The sequence below is a fragment of the Trichosurus vulpecula genome, chromosome 3 (assembly GCF_011100635.1).
Source record: "Trichosurus vulpecula isolate mTriVul1 chromosome 3, mTriVul1.pri, whole genome shotgun sequence".
Classification (NCBI taxonomy): domain Eukaryota; kingdom Metazoa; phylum Chordata; class Mammalia; order Diprotodontia; family Phalangeridae; genus Trichosurus; species Trichosurus vulpecula.
The window spans coordinates 323,263,084-323,283,952 of NC_050575.1; the positions used below are offsets into that span (position 1 = coordinate 323,263,084).

At 40.0% G+C, this 20,869-nt stretch overlaps 1 protein-coding gene across 2 annotated transcripts in view; it reads right to left on the minus strand.

Annotated features, from left to right (window-relative positions):
- The window catches only part of AFTPH (aftiphilin), a 104,177-nt gene extending 86,467 nt beyond the window's left edge, over window positions 1-17,710 (minus strand). Inside the window, exon 1 of one of the 2 annotated variants that reach the window (XM_036749577.1) lies at window positions 17,407-17,710. The gene's annotated coding sequence lies outside the window, so the exon portion shown is untranslated. The remainder of the gene's footprint in view (window positions 1-17,406) is intronic. The other variant, XM_036749578.1, reaches the window with a different exon arrangement.
- Window positions 17,711-20,869: the final 3,159 nt, after the last annotated feature.

Here is a 20,869-nt window from a genome sequence, read left to right on the forward strand (position 1 = left end):
AGACTGATGAAAAATATGACACTGCTTAAGTTGATTGAAATAACATCAACAACCAAATGTGACCAAATAACTCTTTCATTTTTTTCTTTTTTTTTGCCTTTTATAAATTTATTTTTTACTTTTAGATTACAACATTCAGTTTCACAAGTTTTTGGGTTCCAAATTTTCTCTCCCTCCCTCTCCTTCCCCCCAATCCTCCAAGAGGGCATGTAATCCAATGTAAGTTCTACATGTACCTTCACATTGAACTTATTTACATAATAGTCCAGTTGTAAAGATGAATTATAACCAATGGAATGAATCATGAAAGAGGAGAAACGAAACCAAAAAAAAAAAAGGAGGAATAAAATAGGAGAGCAAATAGTTTGCCTCAATCTCCATTTAGATTCCATTATTCTTTCTCTGGATGTGCACAGCTTTTTCCATCATGTAACTCATTCATTTTTCAGAGGGAAGTGCAGAAGTGCTTCTAATAACCTGATTAGAGTTGAACAGTGAAACAAAACAAAATAAAAAACTCTAAAAATTATCACAGAGAAAGGCTTTCCAGATATATTTAAAAGTTTTACTAAAAACAAAAAAAAAATTTAAGCAACAAAAAATTTACAATCAAAGACATGCTAGGGCTGATTTTGGATACTCTGATAGCAAAAGTCATACCATGAGATAATAAACAAAAGGCTTCTTAACTTGTAAGAACTAAAGATGCCTTATTTTAGGCTTTGATTAGTTTCTCCTAGAGATTAGCTCAGCTTTGTGCCCTTAATTTAAAAAAAAAAAAAGGTGGTAAAGTAAGTTGATCTTTCACAGTCTTCCTGCCTTCAATTGTTTTTGGTATCATGGCGCAACAGCAAGAGCCCTGGACTGGGAATCAGGAGACCTGGGTTCTAGTCCCAGTTATGCTGTTGAAGCAGATACAGTTACACTTCTCCTCATCTTCCTTAAAATTCAACCATTTTTTTCTTCCTTTTGCTCTCTAATTTTTGTCTCTCTGCAACTGGTGCAATACTTCATATGTTTTAACCAAGTTCATTTATCTTTTGAGATTAAAAATTCTTCATAAGATCGGTTTCTTGCTTCGGTAGCCTGGGTTTGTCTCTTTATCAAAAACATTAGAAATTAAGGATAACAGAAATTGGGATGGTAATAAGTTCTTGCCAAGAAAGGATATTCTTTGTATACAACTGTACCTGTATTTCATGCTAAACCGCAATAGTCATGACAGATCTTTCATTGATAGAAACATTATACAGGAGTCACAATACAGTAAACAAATGTTATCAGCTCAAAATTATCCATACTATATTAAGTGAGGATGAATAATTTCATGGATAATTGCTTTTATTTGACTTACCATATGTTATATGAGTTTGGAAACAGTAGATTTATTTTCTCTATCGCATGTCTGTTAAGGCAATAACAAAAATAGCTTCCATTTCCTAAAACTCTGGCCGGTCATATTCCAGTTAGCAAAGGAAAACTAGCCACTGGTTTTTATAAATTGCTACACGTTATTCAAGTAGTGTATAAATTCATATGTATATAAAGGATTGAAGAACTTGAAATTTTTAAAAATTTGGCCAAAAGTTTGCAACAGCTTCAAATGACAGTTATATTTACTTTTTAGATATCTGGGAAAGTGGTATAGAAAAAGAACATCTAATCTGGAGCAGAGTATCTGGGTTCAAATTCTAGCTAGCCCTGCCATTTACTATCTGTGGGATCTTGGGCAAGGCACTTACCCCTCTGGGGTGGGCATCAGTTTCCTCATCAGTAAAAAGAGGTTGTGCGACTAGGTGACCTCTAAGGTAGATCACTTTTAACTCTATAAACCTATGACCTCCTCGGATCTCCATTTTTTAATCTATAAAGTAAGAAAGTTGAACTGGTTTCTCTCTAGGAGTTCTTCCAATTCTAGATCTTACAAACTAAAAAATAATCTTGGGAGGGAGGGAGAACAGGGGAAGGGAAATAGTCCCTTAATTACAGACTGATACTCATAAGTCTGCATATTCACTTTTTATTTATATATATGTAAATATGTGTATACACATACAGATATACAAATACATATATATACACATGACCATATCTCTTCAAGAAATTCTATATACTTCTAGAAGACAGCAATCTTTTTGGCACATAGGGCAGAAATGTAAAAGTAATAGCTTATTAGGCTGTTATTTGTAGGTCCAAAATACAAGATTATCTGTACTACTAACTCAGCTAGCTGGCTGACCTTTTATGGTGTTTTTTGCTTGGTTTAAGATTTTGCTTCTTACTGGGCAAGGAAAATAGCTAACACAAGAAATAAGTAACTTATTTTATTAATGTTTATAATACCAAGGAGTTTGTAAGTTATTTTGGAGACTTTTTTTTTAATTGGAAAGAAGGTCTAGATCAATGATATACTAGTGAAAGAATTCCTTGTATGGAAACTACTTCCACAAATGCAGTCTGAACTTAGTCCTTAGCCTGGGACTGAGAGATGCAGTGACTTTCCATGATCATATAACTAGTATATGGTAAGAGGAAGGACTTAAATCCACATCTTGTTTACTCTAAAGCCAAGACAACTCTCTATTCACCATGTCACACTGACTCTAATTTGAAGATTATTGTGTAAGTCATGGAAAAAGGTCTTGAAAAGTTATAAAATGATGGTAAGAAGTACCCAGCACAACAGTCAGGGGAAAAAATTACCTTACAATGTGTTGTGAGCAATTATTTTTAGTTTACAGCAGATCTTTTTTGAACAATGAGCTGTGATGTTTCTCCTAGTTTTTATGCTTTTAAACCATATGAGAAATGACTTAAGACAACCTAAATTTCTAAAGTATTTCTATACTAGATACTCTCAAAAGAGCTGCCACCTACTTCTTGACAGAGTTTAGAGAATAAACAATTATTTCACCCTCTATGAGCTGCTGTGAAAGAAATGTTAACACAATTTAACAAATATTGTGTGCCTTCTGTCTATGAAAGTTTAACACCACCACCACCTTTCAGGCCTCCTTTGGAAAAATAGCATGTTAATGATACCAGAACAAATCAAGAATATGATAGGAATAGTTTATATACAAGAAGTTACATATAATTTGCTGGACAAAAAAGGAAAAAAGGGGAGCTAAGAGGTTTCAGTTCACAATGTCCTCTCCTATACCTCCTCTAAGAATTCAATTTCTTCTCTATCCTCTCCTTCTCCCTTAAGGCCACTTACTGCAGTTACTGTAAAAGAGGATCTTACAGGACTACTTTCAAAAGTTAGCTTATAATCTAGAAATCAACATTGTACAAGATAAAAACTAAATCACTCACAATTTCCTTATACAGCATAGAATTAAAGATCAATTATATAGCTTGGAATACATAAGTAATTTAAGAAACCAAACTGCTGCTTTGTTTTAAGACAGAATAGTTACTACTTGATTTCCTTAAAATCTTTGGGTATCAGTACACAAATTATTCAAGCAGGAATGGCACTATTATAAGGATAACATAGATCACAGAGCTAGAAAGAACCTTAGAAACTATCTAGTTTAACCTCTTTTTACAGCTGAGGAAACTGAGGCTTACACATATAACTGACTCATCCAAGGTCACACAGGGCTCTAAGTGGCAGAGCTAGGATTTCTTTTTCTTATTATTCATTTATTTATTTACTTAATATTTTAGTTTTCAGCACTGATTTTCACAAGTTTGTGATTTTCACAAATTTTCTCCCCATTTCTATCCTCCCCCCACCCCACTCCAAGATGGCATATATTCTTATTGCCCTGTTCCCCAATCAGCCCTCCTTTCTGTCACCCCACTCCCACTCATCCCCTTTTCCCTTACTTTCTTGTAGGGCAAGACAGATTTCTATGCCCCATTGCCTGTATATCTTATTTCCCCATTGCATGCAAAAACAAACTTTTTTTTTTGAGCATCTGCTTTTAAAACTTTGAGTTCCAAATCCTCCGCCACCCTCCCTGAGAAGGCAAGCAATTCAACATAGGCCACATGTGTATCCTTATGCAAAAACCTTCCACAATACTCATGTTGTGAAAGACTAACTATATTTTGCTCCTTCCTATCCTTTCCCCCTTTATTCAGTTTTCTCCCTTGACCCTATCCCTTTTCAAAGTGTTTGCTTTTGATTACCTCCTCCCCCCATCTGCCCTTCCTTCTATTGTGCCCCCTTTTTTAAATCTCCTTCCTCCTTCCTTCCTGTGGGGGTAAGATATCCAATTGAGTGTGTCTCATTCCCTCCTCAGGTCAAATCTGATGAGAGCAAGATTCACTCATTCCCCCTCACCTGCACACTCTTCCCTTCCTACAGAACTGCTTTTTCTCTTGCTACTTTTATGAGAGATAATTTACCCCATTCTATCTCTCCCTTTCTCCCTCTCTCAACCCTTAATTTTTTTAGATATAATCCCTTCACATTCAACTCACCCTGTGCCCTCTGTCTACACACACACACACACACACACACACACACACACACACACACACCCCCTTCAGCTACCCTAATACTAAGGTCTCATGAATTATACACATCATCTTTCCATGTAGGAATGTAAACAAAACAGTTCAACTTTAGTAAGTCCCTTATGATTTCTCTTTCCTGTTTACCTTTTCATGCTTGTCTTGACTCTTGTGTTTGAAAGTCAAATTTTCTATTCAGCTCTGGTGTTTCCACTGAGAAAGCCTGAAAGTCCTCTATTGAAAATCCATATCTTGCCTTGGAACATGATACTCAGTTTTGATGGGTGGGTGATTCTTGGTTTTAATCCTAGCTCCATTGAACCTCCGGAATATCGTATTCTAAGCCCTTCGATCCCTTAATGTACAAGCTGCTAGATCTTGTGTTATCCTGATTGTGTTTCCACAATACTCAAATGGTTTCTTTCTGGCTGCTTGCAGTATTTTCTCCTTGATCTGGGAGCTCTGGAATTTGGCGACAATATTCCTAGGAGTTTTCTTTTTGGGATCTTTTTCAGGAGGCACTGGGTGGATTCTTTCAATTTCTATTTTACCCTCTGGCTCTAGAATATCAGGGCAGTTCTCCTTGATAATTTCTTGAAAGATGATTATCTTGGCTCTTTTTTTGATCATGGCTTTCAGGTAGTCCAATAATTTTTAAATTCTCTCTCCTGGATCTATTTTCCAGGTCAGTGCTTTTTCCAATGAGATATTTCACATTGTCTTCCATTTTTTCCTTCCTTTGGCTCTGTTTTATAATATCTTGATTTCTCGTAAAGTCACTAGCTTCCACTTGCACCAGTCTAAGTTTTAAGGTAGTATTTTCTTCAATGGTCTTTTGGACCTCCTTTTCCATTTGGCTAATTCTGCCTTTCAAGGCATTCTTCTCCTCGTTGGCTTTTTGGAGCTCTTTTGCCATTTGAGTCAGTCTATTTTTTAAGGTGTTATTTTCTTCAGTATTTTTTGGGGTCTCCTTTAGCAAGTCCTTGACTTGTTTTTCATGGTTTTCTCGCATCACTCTCATTTCTCTTCCCAATTTTTTCTTTACTTCTCTAACTTGCTTTCCCAAATCCTTTTTGAGCTCTTCCATGGCCTGAGACCAGTTCATGTTCTTCTTGGAGGCTTTTGATGTAGGCTCTTTGACTTTACTGACTTCTTCTAGCTGTAGGTTTTGGTCTTCTTTGTTACCAAAGAAAGATTCCAAAGTCTGAGTTTGTATTTGGGTCCATTTTCGCTGCCTGGCTATGTTCCCAGCCAACTACTTGACCCTTAAGCTTTTTGTAACGGTATGACTGCTTGTATAGAGTACTCTGTCCCAAACTTTAGGGGCCTTGTGCTGCTGTTTTCAGAGCTATTTCTACACAGCAAGCTCTGCCACACCAGCACTCCACCCCCCCACCCCCACCCCATGAACCGCCAACGTGGACTGTGACTCAGATCTGAACAGGCTCTGCACTCCTGCTCTGATCTGCCACTTAATTCTTCCCACCAGGTAGGCCTGGGGCCAGAAGCAACTGCAGCTGTAGTTCTGTAGCTGTAACACCTCCGCTGTTCCCGGGGCGGTGCCATGAACTCCTTTCACTCTGTCCCTGCAGTTTTTCCCACTAACCTTCTCTGTTGTCTTTGGTGCTTGTGGGTTGAGAAGTCTGGTAACTGCCACAGCTCACTGATTCAAGTTGCTAGGGCCTGTTCCGCCTGGCTCCTGGTCCGGTTGGTCCAGGCACAGTCCACGCTGGGCTCTGCTCCGCTCCACTCCCAGCTCCATGCAATAGACCCTACCCAGCAACCATCCAGGCTGTCCTGGGCTGGAGCCCTGCTTCCCTCTGCTATTTTGTGGGTTCTGCAGTTCTTAAACTTGTTCGGAGACATTTTTGATAGGTATTTGGAGGGTCCTGGGGGAGAGCTTTAGGCAAGTCCCTGCTTTCCAGCCACCATCTTGGCTCTGCCCCCTCGCTCTCCTCCAGAGCTGGGATTTTAACCCCACCTGTCCAATCGAGTGCCAAATCTTGCTGTTTTTCTTCAACAATATTGCTTGAATCTTACCTGTTCTATTTACTCATATAGCTATGACCTACTTAAGACCCTTCTATTACCTGCTGCCTAGATTGCTGCAACAGCCTCTCCATGTGTCTGTTTCAAGTCTTTCAATATTCAGTCCACCCTACACATTGCTGCAAAAAGGATTTTCCTTAAGTGTAGATCTGATCTATCAATAAACTCCAACGGCTCCCTATTACCTCTAGGATGAAATATAAATACCTCTATTTTAAAATCCTTCATAATCTTACCCTAATGTATTACCACCTCTTTCCCACAATCTGTATGGTCCAACTAAACGGTTCTTCTTTCAGTTCCTCACATTCCTTTCTCCTTGTCTTTGTATCTAGGTTGTCTTCATGCCTGTAATGCTCTGCTCCTCAACGCCACTTCATGGAATCCCTCTTTCTTCAAAGCTCAGCCACAAAGCACTAGCTTTTACATGAAGCAGCTCCTGATTCCTCCTCCAATTGCTAGGGCTCTCTCTTCCAAACTACCTTGTGTCTAGGAACTTTGTGTTCATACTTCATATGCTTACATATGCACTTACTGTGTCTTCCCTGATTAGAATGTTAAGTTCCTTGTAAGTAAATTGTCCCATTCTTTGTATCTTTATCGTTGGCACAACACCTAGCAAATAGTAGGCACTTTGCTGTTTTGTCCTTCATTTTAGAAGAGGACCAATAGCATCATGGGGTGGTCTTGAATGGGATTTAGTTGCACAAAGTTGGCCTTACTCTCTCTTCCAGGTGTTGAAGTCCAGTAGGACAATACAAAAGTCAAAATGACTATGGATCAGGATGCAGAAGGTGACCTTGGCATATTTTATGTCTGACCAAGATCTAAGCATTCCACAGCACCTGCTTCAGCCACTTTCATGGCCGTTGGAACAAATTGTTTTCATCCCCCAGGTGGAGTCTTTACATATTTGGAGTAGACACCCTCACTCACTGATGGGTTTGAGGCCCGTTACCCTCAACCTTGTTTAGCCCACCTACCAAGAAAGTTTAATGGGGTGTGGGTGCTGCAAATTCTACAGCTTCTTGGAGCCAGGTTGACACCAAAAGTAGATGAGCAAGCCCTCACACCTGAGGCACTGTTCCTTCTTGAACACTCCATATACCCTAGGGACTTAATAAGGGTTTGCTGAATAAGTGATTTTAATTTCCAAACCAATGTTCTCCTCAATATGCCACAGGCTCACTCTAATAAAAGGCCAATTAAAAAAAAAAAACAACTGAGGAAAACAAAGGCTTAAGAAGGTTTTTTTTTTAAAAATTAGTTCAAATACTCTTTTTTCACAATAATGTTACAAGCTGGCTAATGAAAACTGGTTAGTGTAACTAACCACTTCTTTTAAAATATGGACCAAATATTACTATAAGCTCATTATCAGTCAGTTAACAAATATATTATTAAGTGTTTACTGTGCCATGCATTGGGGATATAAAAAAAGACAAAAATACAGTCCTACCCCTACTGTCAGGGAGTCACAGTCTAACATGGGAGGATCCTAATAACTATGTACATAAAATCTATCTATAGCTATATATAATGTAAATGGGAGGTCATTTGGAAGGAATGTACTTGGGGTGGAAGAGGAGGGACAGGATAAGGAAAGACCTCTTGCAGAAGATGTCTCAAGGGAAGCAAGGGAAAAAGGAGTTGGAGGTAAGGAGAATTTCAGGAACTGGGGCAGCCTATGCCAAGGTACAGAAAGAGGAGATGGATCATCCTGTGTGAGGAACATCAAGTAGGCAGATCAGTGCAGTTGGGTCATAGAGTAAAGTAAAATGTAAGAAGACTGGAAAGATAGGAAGGGCCCAGGTCATGAAGGATTTACATGTCAAATGATTTCCTATTTTCTACACTTTAGGAAAATCACTTTGGCAACTGAGATGACAGGATGGGTTATAGTAGGGAAGAGACTTGATAAAGGGAGACCAACTAGAACGCTACTGCAACAGTCCACGTGAAAGATGATGAATATCCTATAATCCAGTCACAGCTGTGTGGAGAGAAATGAAAAAATGAGAACAGAGGAAGAAAAGCACAATCTGACAACAGACTGGATATGTGGCATAGGTACAAATGAGGGTACTCTCAACAGTAACACTAAATTTTGGAAGAGGGAAGGGGGTGTATATGTGACTTAGAATGATTTGTTTTAGACATATTGAGCTTGAGTTGCCTACAGAATAGCCAGTTCAAGGTGTCTGAAAGGCAATTTAATAATCTGGGGCTGGAACTCTGGAGAGAGATTGGGGCTGGATATAGAGATCTGGGAATCGTTTGCAGAGAAGTGATAATAGAACCTGTGGGAGCTGATGAAATCACCAAACAACAGAGAATAGGGAGAAAAGAAGCGGGTTCTGGAGAGATCCTTTAGTGGACATGACCTAATGATCTAGCAAAAGAGATTGAAAAGGAGAGAGTCAGACAGAAAAGGGATCAGTGTCACAAAAGAAAATTGAGAGAAAGGAAAGCTAGTATCCAGGAGAAGATGAACAAGAGCGTCAGAGAGGTCAAGGAGGATGATATGTGAAAAAAGGTCACTAGATTTAGCAATTAAATGATCACTGTTAATTTAGAGAAGGCAGTTTCAGTTGAGATGAGGCCAGAAACCAGCTTGTTGACAGTCTAAAAGAGAGAAGTTGAAGCACTATTACAGAAGGCTTTCTCAGGGAGTTTAGCCAAGGAGAGGAGAAATATAGGATAATAGGCTGGCGGGAATAGTAGGATCAAGTGAGAGATTTTTTAAGGATGGGATATACACAATTGTGTTTGTAGGCAAGTAGGGAAGAAGCTAGTAAATATGGAGAGACTGAATACAAGAGAGAGTAGGGATGATGGTAGGGGCCATTTGCTGCAGAAGTAGGGAGGGGATGAGATCACTGGTGTGTATAGAAGAATGAGTCTTGGCAAAGAAAAGGGGTCACATCTTCTCGGCAGACAGGGTGGAAAGGATAACGAAGAGTGATATGAGAAGAGCAAGAGTGGAGGAATTCTCATTGCATGGACTTCCACTATGACTCTGGGAGGTAAAAAGGAGGTAATGGAGAGAGAAGAATGAGGGAAAATGATGCTATAACTGGAAGTAAAAAAATAATTCAAACTTTCTCTGGAGATAGACGACCACAATTTTGATACCTGAGATTTTAATTAGCATTTTAAAAGAAAAGTTATTAATAATTCTATTATTCTAACATCTTTAAAAAGTCAGTTTAATTCAGCTTTAGTGATTAAAATAATTTTCTTTCCAGTTCTACGAGAAACAGAAATCTGTCTCCGGTAACAACCTTGGGGGGAAAAAAATCAATGCTTTTTGATTCTGAGTATATTGCTGCAACAAGAGTATCTTGTCTGCATGTAGTCAGACCCACAACTGTTTGCAGACAATGCACGATTAAGGAGGAAAATATTTAAAATGCCACAATAAATAGAAAATTTTATCTATTAGAAATAAGCATGAAGCAAAAACATCCAATAAAGCTAGAAGAAACAGAAACATTATTTTGTTTTATAACACAAAACCTCTTTAAGGTATAATTAAGTCTTATCAACCAACAAGCACTTATTAAACACCTGCTGTACTATGGAAAGGAGATACAAAGACAAAAAAAAAAATTAGGCAAGAGAATAGGCTTTTATGTAGCACCCACTATTTGCCAGGCACCCTGCTAAGACTTTCACAACCCTGCAAGGGAGATGCTATTATTATCTCTATTTTACTGAGGCAAACAGAAGCTAAATGGTTTGCCTAGAGTCAAACAGCTACTAAGTGGGCCTGATTTGAACTCAGGTCTTCCTAACTGCAGGCCCAGCATTCTATTTACTGGGCCTCTAGATCAGAAAAGATTTTCATTATTATAAGCCAGTCTTCGAAAAGAGTAACTACTGAACACCTTTAAAATATTCAAGACTGCTAGGGAAGGTGGCCTTGCCATATCAGATCTTAAATGGTATCATAGCCAAGATCTTAAATGGTACTAGCCAAGAAATTGCAGTGGATCAGTGAAATAAGTTAGGTTACACAAGACACAGTAGTCAATGACTATAGTAAGCTACTGTTTGATAAACCCAAAGATCCCAGCTTCTGGGATGAGAACTCACTGTTTGACAAAAACTGCTGGGAAAACTGGAAAATAGTATGGCAGAAACTAGGCACAGACCAACATCTTAAACCATATACCAAAATAAAGTCCAAACGGGTACACGATTTAGATATAAAGGCTGATACTATAAACAAACTGGCAGAGCAAGGAATAGTTTACCTCTCAAATTCACAGAGAACAGAAGAATTTACGACCAAGCAAGAGATAAAGAATATTATGAAATGCAAAAATGGATAATTCTGATTACATTAAATTGAAAAGTTTTTGCACAAAGTCAATGCAACCAAGATTAGGAGGGAAGCAGAAAACTCGGAATTTTTACACCCAGTGTCTCTGAAAAAGGCCTCATTTCTAAAATATATAGAAAACTGAGTCAACTTTCTAAGAATACAAGTCATTCTTCAACTGACAAATGGTCAAAGGATATGAACAGGCAGTTTTCAGAGTAAGAAATTAAAGCTATTTCTAGTCGTATGAAAAATGCTCTAAATCACTATTATTTAGAGAAATGCAAATCAAAACAACCCTGAGATACCACATCACACACCTATCAGATTGGCTAACATGACAAACAGAAAAATAATTAATGTTGGAGAGGATGTGGGCAAATTGGGATACTAATACGCTGTTGGTGGAGTTGTGAACTGATCTAACCATTCTGGTGAACAATTTGGAACTATGTCCAAAGGGCTATAAAAATGTGCGTACCCTTTGACCCAGCAATATCACTTCTAGGTCTGTATCCCAAAGAGATCATAACAATGGGAAAAGGATCCACATGTACAAAAATACTTATAGCAGCTCTTTTTGTGGTGGCCAAGAACTGGAAATTGAGGGGATGTCCGTCACATGGGGAATGGCTGAACAAGTCTTATGTAATGGAATACTATTGTTCCATAAGAAATGATGAACAGGCAGACTTCAGAAAAACCTGGAAAGACTTATATGAACTGATGCTGAGCGAGTGAGCAGAACCAGGAGAACACTGTACACAGTAAGAGCCACACTGTTCAATGACTAATTTTGATAGACTTATCTCTTCCTAGCAATGTGAGGATCTAAGACAACTCCAAAGGACTCATGATAGAAAATGATGTCTACATCCAGAAAAAGAACTATGGAGTCTGAATGCAGACTGAAGCACATCTCTCTTTTTTCTTTTTTTGTTTGCTTCTTCTTTCTCATGGTTTCTCCTATTGGTTCTAATTCTTCTTTACAGTATGACTAATGTGAAAATAGGTTCAATATGAATGTATATGTAGAGCCTACATCAAATTATGTGCCATCTTGGGGTTGGGGGGAGGGGAGAGATGGGGAGAAAACATGGAACTCAAAATCTTATGGAAGTGAATGTTGAAAACTAAAAATAAATAAATAAACTAAAAATACATAAAGTATTCAAGACTTAGGAATGACCTCCAATATTATATAAACAATATTAATAGCAGCACATTAATAATAGAAATGTCACCTATATAACTAATGCTCCTCTTGCTTAAAACAAACAAATAATTCCCCCTGCTCCCCCAGATTTATAAAGGTAACAAGGTTTTTATCTGGCATGTTTATTCTCCAGATACAAAACAAGATTAAAGGTGCTTTCTGGTTCTCCAGTAAATCTTTTGAATTTTTAACACTGCCAAAGATAAAAGGACTTGATTTTCGGAAATAAAAGTCATCTAATATTATTATTGATACAATTATCTTAACTAAATTTCATCATGCTACAATAGTTGCGAAGTCTTTATTATGAATTCAGCTCTGGGGAAGGAACATGTTTCCAAAGAATTAAATATGCATTGTGTAAGATGATCTACACATACATAAAAGAGTAAGCATTTAACCCATTTGGCCTAACTTATCTCTCAGTTTCACTTTTATAAATGGTTTTTCCAAATAGCCTGAATGTTTCTCACGAATGCCTTTAAAAATACTTTAAAATAATGGTGAAACATTTTATTAACATTAGGGTTACATTAGATTATCTGTTCCTGGTAAAAATAAGATGCCTACTTTTTTTTTATTAAGGACAAATTCATCATATGTAATTATATAGCATATCAACCTTTCAGGCGTATTCGATAAAGACAAAAAAAAAATAAGATGAGGTTGCTCAAAAGTGAAATCCTCTGTTCAAATGTTCATTGAAGACATACTCACTAGTTGATTGTGTAAAACACTTTAGCAATAGGCAGGAGAGTTTTTACTACCCCTTTTCATCATCATAGAGCTTGCCAGTTTAGGAAAAGAAAGCTATATTAAAAGAAGAACTGAAAGGAAGACAAGGTCAAAAATGCAGGTTCTGTGCTAATTTAACTTAATAAGTACAGAATGCACTAATATGCCAAATGATTGGTTATGCAAGCTGTGCACACTATCAGCAACATACAACACATATTTGTTTAAATTTACTACATAAAATTTTAGAATCTACTTATTTTCTAAAAATTGTAAAGTATTCTATTCTTTGTCCATAACACACCTACCTCAAAAATTGTATCTTTTCTAATTTTTATGAATGTATGCTCAAACATTAAGCAAGGGAGGCTTCTTCTAAACAAATAGAAAGAAGCAAATCATTCCTTTAATCCAGAAACATGTCTTTCTGAAACACACATGAATGGGCTTCTGGTGCTTAATTTTAGAGAATCAAAGAAATCAAAAGATAAAAGTAAAATAAGGCTGTTTTGACTGCTCTTAAGGTTCACCTAGAGTGGCTCTTTTTAAAATGATAAAAATTTTAGTCTTTACTGTTTTAAAGTGTACATTTTTAAAAAAAATTCTACTGAAAAGCATACAATAGATATTTTATTGGAAACTGTTTATGACAAAGTCAGTATTTAAATTACTGTACTCTACAGAAGATAGCCCCTTTCTTTTTCATTACCACTCCCCAAGCCCTCAGACACTCCCCCAGCTAGTAGTTACTGCATTTTCAAAGGACAATGGTGGGGGGCGGGGGGGAGGAAGGTGGAGGCCCCAGAGTCCTAGAGCTTTGATTTTATTGATACAGGAAACTTGAAGGTAAAGAAAAACTCCACAAGTTTCTCTATGAGGAGAGTGAGCAGTACCCTAGCAACTGAGAGCGTCACCTAGGGCACTGAGAGGGTTAACTGATTTGCATAAGGTCTCCAAGACAGCACCTATCAGAAGCAGGTTACCCAGGTCTTCCTAGTTTGAGGATGGGTCTTTATGCACTCTACCAATTTATGAACTGGTTGTCTCCCAAAAGTTAATCTGTAAATTAGTTGTTCAGAACTGGGACAAAAGCAGTGAAAGTTGGTTCAGCCTAGGGCTGGAGAAAATAAAGAGAAGCCCCTGAAATGAATGCAGCTTGGGGAGAAGGAAGGGGATTGCAAAGGAAGAGCTGGAACAGAGGCCTGGTGAGAAGCGTGCAGGTGAGGGCTCTGATATAAACAGTAGGGATGGGGAGGGAGGAGAGAAGAAAAGGGGAGTGGCGAGGATAGAGGACCAATATGGGTTGGGGAGAGGAGAGGTGAGGAAAACCACTTGTGGTAGCAGGGTACGGTGGAAACAACACTGGTTTTGGAGTCATAAAACCTGAATTTAATAGCTAGCATTTATAAATAATTCTTTATGGTTTGCATTTACAAATATTACCTCATTTTATCCTAACAACAACCCTGGTAGGTAGGTACTATTATGAACCCAATTTCATAGATGAGGAAACTAATGCAAATATATTTATGAAATAGAAGTTAAATGACTTGCCCAGGGTCACACAGCCAGTAAATGTGAGAGACCTGATTTTCACTAACTAGCTGCCTCTCGTTTAAATCTCAGATCTGTCACTTACTAGCTATGTGATCTTGGGCATGTAACTTATCCTCGGTGTGCCTCAGTTTGCTCACCTGTAAAGTGACAGGATGGGCCAAATAAACTATAAGATTGATTTCATTTGTTACTGTATGGTCCTAAAATGAGGTTATCTCTCCTCTCACAACCGTACTAGCTAGTGCTTAGAACGATGGAGACAGGGACTTTGGTGGGTGGGGAAAGGAAAACCCCCAAAAGATTCAGGTTTTATTAGCAGGGAGAGAGGAAAAAGAAATTCTAACCTCTACTCATCTTTTAATGTAAAAGACAAATCTTACAAAGACATTTGTTTACGTTTTAATGCTAAATATCAGGTAACTATCTCAAACTTTGAAACCAAGCAATTTTTAAGGCATTTAAGAATTCTTGGTAATGGCTTTAAAAAAAAATACAAAGTGATAATTTTAACTACATAAAAATTGTGAAGTCTCTAAGAAGCTTTTTGGGGGGCATGGGGGTGGGAGGGAAGAGATTAACAACCAAATATTTCATGTCTAGTTACAGCATAAATCAAATACATGGAAGGGGTATGATGTTTTGGGTATGTACAGAATACTAATAAATTCTTTGCATGATAAATTGAATACTAACAACATGTTTTTGCAAAGTTCTGCCTGGAAATTTTTACACTGGGGAAGATAACATTTTTTGCACTGGCCCACTTAATATAACAGATTAATAATTTACTTATAGTACACATAATTGAATAATAAAGTTTTAAATGAAAAAATTTATAAGAGGCTTTAAAAGACCCAAACACTTGGTACATTCTACCATGAAAATTTTTTTTAAAGTTCTTGATGAGAGGCAGAAAACTTCATATGGGGCTAGCAGCCAATCAACTTCCCTGGGGTTGGTGTTAGCAATTATACAAAGTACGTATTTAGTATTGACTTGAGTAATATTTTTTCCTGAATTAATTAATTAGCTAGGAACTAGATGAATTCAAATTTTAAAAAAATTTCTCTAATAACATAAACCTAGCTTACAATAATTCCTACATGAAGGAAGAAAACAAAGTTTTAAGTTCCAAAGAATTAAGTTCCAAACTGTTCATTTTAACAAATAAGATTCATCTGATTCTGCAAAACACAGTGTAATTATTGACAGCTTCTGCCTCTGCATCATCCAAAGAAAAGTAACTGCTTTATAATCATTTAAATAATCATATGTATCAGAAATTGAACAATGCAATGCTGAAATAGACATCTGTGCTTATGATTAAAAACTGAACTAAAAGAAAAAACAAAGTTGCTTTTTCAAAATTAATCTTTCATGAAATCTATTAAAAATGTCTGACCTCCAGCAGTTTTTTTTATAACATAACTTTTTAGAAAACTTAGCCATGTGCTTTATGGAGGAACATGTACAATTCAGTATAGATGCTCTTCCACAAATTTAAAATACCGTTTTGTACTGGTTGGGTTTAAGTATTACTTCAAAAATACCATCTTGTAGTTTATACACCGTGTAATATTTCTGTGGCTAAAATGTTAGACAATGTTCAGGAAACTGATGTTTGCCAAGAATGCTTCAGCAAAAGTTAAATCACAATAGTCTACTGTACTGGCAAAAACAATGGATTTGGAGTCAGAGCACCTGGGTTCAAATCTCAGCTCTGTCACTTACTGCCTATGTGACCTTGGATAAGTCATCTCTGGGCTTATTTCCTCATCGGTAAAACTAAGGGGTTGGACTAAACTGCCCCTAAAGTTTCTTCTAACTTTAAATCTAAGGCCTCTACGACAAAAGACAGCATTTTCAGTGGGTAAAGTATACAATGTGTTGATACGTCCTACTAGCCAATTCAGCAGTTCAGTGGTGTTGTCTCGTTAGTTTATATTCATGACTAAAAGGGCAATTTCAAAACTACAGACAAGTTTCATTTTCAAAGGTAAACCCTATCCTAAAAAAGGATTCACAAGTTGGGAAAGTTGGCTGGCAGGAAGGGTAGGCTTACATCTTAGGTGAAGTTCAAACGCTTAATTCGACTTGACTTCCCCCTAGGAGTGGAAGAAACAATAAAAACAAAAAACAAATCCGAAAGCAACTTGAACGCTGCTTCCGTTTGCAAACCACTCAGTGAAAGGGGGTGAATTATATTCCCTTTTTTTTGTCGGCCCAAATTGGAGGCTCAACTCGGACCAAAAAGCTCCGAACAAAACCACAGGCCAGATGTTCTCTCCAGCGACGGAAAACCCGACTAGAACTTAGGACCACCCTCCTAGGCATTTAAACCAATCCCCTATTCAAGCGAGGCCATCCTACCACCCAACCTAGGGAGGTCCGCTCGGACCTCGGTAAATTAAACGTAATCGGAGGCACAAGGGATTAGTCTGGAGGGTGGCGGGGACAAAAGAACGGGGAGGGGGCAGGTGGTTCGGCCGGTCCCCGGGCTCCAGCCCCGGGCGGCGCCCTCGGGCAAAGGGGCCGTGTTTACACCTGTCACGAGTAAGGGGCGAAGGGTGGGAGAGAAAGCAAAGCTCCAAACTTCACAACTGTGTGTATGTGTGTGTGTGTGTTTGCTTTTTTTTTTTCTCCGAGGGAGCGGAAGAGGAGGAAATCAGGGCAGGTAGAGGGGTCAGGACCAGGAGACGGGCGAGGGGTGGGTCCAGGTGGGGAGGGAAGAGGTCGCCCCCGGCCCGGGCTGGGGAGGAGAGGGTTGCCAGGGCGGCGGCCGGAGCCCCGCAGCGGGGTGCGAAGCGGACCCGGCCCCAGCCCCGGCCGCGGCCCCTGAGGACGGGCTTGCCCGCAGGCCCGCAGAGCTGCTTCCTTCCCCGCACCCCCCGGGTAGGAGCCCCTCACAGCCGCCGCCCGCTCCCCGTCACCCTGGCCCCCTGCTCCGGCCGGCCGCGGGTCGGCCTCGGAGGCGGCGCGGCGGGAGTTCTCAGCGTCTGGGCAGCCCCGTCCTTAGAGGGGAGGAGACCCCGGTGCGGCGGCCGCTTCTTACCTGGCTCCTCCAGAGCGGCCCCGATGGGCATGGCTCGGGGCCGGGGGAGGAACTGGCTCCTCCGGGGCGGAGCGGAGTGGGCGACTAAGGAGGGCAAGCTTCCCGCCGCCCTCTCAGCGGAGCGGCGCCATCTATACCCGCCCGGACTTTCAGCGCCGCCGCGGTGCCCCCATCCCACTACCCTCCGCCTGCCGCCGCCACCGCCGCCGCCGCCACCACCGCCTCCTCCTCCTCCTCCTCCGCGGAGATTCCCCCCGCCCACTCCACACATTCTCCCATCATGCAGCGGGAGAACCGCCGCCGCGGCCACGTCATTTCCGGGCGCAAGGTGGATGGGTCGGGGCCGGGCGGGTGATGTGGGGAGGGACCCCTGGAGGAGAACGGGTGTCACAGACGCTGTCGTCGAGTGCGGAGCTCGGCCCGCCATTTTGGGTGCGGGCAAAATTGCCCTTTTCTTGGTGCTGGGCGAACCGCGGAGGTAAGTGGAGAAAAAGTCGTCCCTCCTTCATCCCCTCCCCAGGAGAGCCCGGGGCCAGCGAACGGTTCGGACGGTAGTCACAAGTAACGACTAAAGCTTGCCTCGGTGCTGGGCTGGTTTGTTGCTGTCTGGAAGACCTGAGAAAATTCCGTTCATCCCGGGGCCCTCCCGTCCTCGTGCCTCTCTTCCCTCTGGGGCACTAAGCGGCGGCCCAAGCCCGGTCCCCTCTCCTGATTTCACCTCCGCCCCCATCGACTTTCCCATTCATCTGCTGCCCTTCCAGAGCTGCCGCTCGGGTTTAGGGAGCCCTGGGGTCAAAGGGGAAGCCCATTATCGCCCGTCTGCTTCCGCAGGCACGGTGGGGGGGGGGGGGGTGGACGAGGACTCGGGGAGACCCACTTTAAAAGAACGGCGGGGAGCTGACCGCCACGCTGGGTCTCGGAGAATAATCGAGGCAGGGACCTCTCCTCGGGATCTAGACTGTTGTGGTCATTGACCGTAGCGTTAGTGAGGAGGGAAAACGACTCCACGCAAAGGTGAGAAATCAGATTGGATTCCTTCAGTGCGGGGTTCGTGAAATACTCCTGCACTCTTATCTTTTCTTCTGAGTACCCCTTTCATTGGGCAAAATTAATTACTTGTATATCTACGAGGATTATTGTAATCATTCAAAATAAACCTCTTCTTAACGTCTAAATCACACTCAGTTGTGCACATTACATTCCGGGATCCCATCTGCTTCAGCGCGCCTAGGCAATTTGAATAATTTATGATATTTTCGCAGTTTTAAAGTAGGGCACTTACACGGCAGAGACAATGAGAAAACAGTCCCACTGCAGCACCCAAGTGTCTGTTCTCTGGTGTGAGGGTAAAGAGCAGGATAGCAGCCAATCATAATTTATCCCCCCCCCCCCCCATTTGCAATCTATTCATATTGACTTTGAGAGCTAAAATAGAATATTTGTCTCTTGAAACCCAGTCCTTGTAAGACACGGAGAGATTGCATCACTGTAAATTGGTGGACCAATGGTTTTTTTCTGCTGCTTCCTGAGTAGTGAGAAAAATCGATATACCGAACTAATTTATTCCTATTGTATTTTGCCCCCTGCTGGTTCAGCAGGTGTACATTCTTGGATGTAACCCAACCCATATTTTACTACAAACTGAAAGGAAACTTAAAAAAAAAAAGATTCGGGAAGAAAAAAGTAGTTTGAACAAAAGTGTATGTATGTGTTAGAAGTTGTGCTAAATGGCAGGATTCTGAGTAGAGTATATGTAAAAGAAATACCACTGTGGATTAGTCTCATCTGATTACCCTCTTTCATTTGAAGTCAGAGAAAGGAATAAGCCAGATCATGAATTCAATCACCCAGGGTTCCACTTTGGGAAGAAGTTTATTCTGGTGTTTTATTTATGACTACACTTGAAGATTTTTTAACTATATGACTCGTTTATTCTGACCATTAGAATCTCAGCGCCTCCCTCCCCCCCCCCTCCCCCCCCCGCAGGAATCCTCTTTATGTCAGGCAGTAGTTCAAAGAGAGGGCACACAGTGGACACAGTGCCAGGCCTGGGGTCAAGAAGACTCATTTTCCTGGGTTCAAAACTGGCCTTGGACACTTATTAACTATATGACCCTGTGCAAGCCACTTCACTGTGTTTGCCTCCTTTCCTCATCTGTAAAATGAGCTGGAGAAGGAAATGGTAAACCTCTCCCAGTATCTCTGTCAAGAAAACGCCAAATGGAGATGAAAAGAGTCATGGACACTACTGAATGATAATATTGCATTTAATTGTGAAGGCTTTTTATCCTTTTAAAAATGTTAATCTAAAGCAGAATTTTTTTGCCTTTTTGTGTTGTGGTCACCTTTATAGTCTGTTGAAGACTATTAAACCTCTTTTCAGAATGTTTTAAAATGCATAGGCTTACAATAGAGATGAATTACATTGAAATACAGGTATCAGCATTTAAAGAAAAAAAAAGTTCTTAGAACCCAGGTTAAAAATTCTTAGTCTAAAAGAAAGTTTCAGTGATCCGAATTTTTTTGCTAAATGATTAAAATATATGTATTCATGATTTGGGGAATGGTTGAACAAATTGTGTCATATGAACATAATAGAATATTATTGTGTCACAAGAAATGGTAAATATGAAGAATAAAAAGAAATATTGTGGGACATGTAAAGCGATAACAAAGAAAACAGAATCAGAATAACCTGCATATATGGTAACTGCAAGTATATAAAATTAATAAAAATAAAATAAGTGTTCAAAAGTCAAGTAAATAAGTTAATACATTTTATTATACTGTTAAAGTTAATAGTTTAATAATACTGTAAAAATCACAAGCCTATCAGTCAGACTATCAGTAAACATTTATTAAATTCCTACTGTGTGCCAGACACTATGCTTAGGGCTGGAGATGTTGTTTGTCCTTCATCCTGGAAGAGGACCATGGCATCAGGAAGGCGATGCTGTGACTTGCAAGTAAATTGGATTTAAGTGAGGAAGGGCTGTGCACAGTCACCAGCCTCACTTTCTCCTCCATCTTCTGCCATCTGACTCCAGTGGCAAGATATAGATCAGGACAACTGGAGATAGCCTTGAATGAAGTGGGAGACCTTGGCCTTTTTAAGCTAAGGTCTTTCCCATGTCACAGTTTGAATAAGACAGTGCCCATTCAGTGATTAAGGCTAGGTAAGAAATGAGACAATGAATGGTCCTTTTACCTAGTTTAAAAAAAAATCATTCTGGGAGGGGAAGACCCTCAGGATTTCTGGCCAAAACAGAAACAATTGCTATTTATGTTTGCTCTGAGCCAATGGGGGCTCAAACAGTGACCACAGAGTGGGGCTTGGGGTGGGACCTATCCTTGGCCAATGAGAACCAGGGTGAATTGGATTTAAGGCACGGTCCTTAAGAAAGAAATCTAGCCCTTAAACCCCAAGCTATCTTTTTTGGTTTCAACAATCAAAATTTCTGTT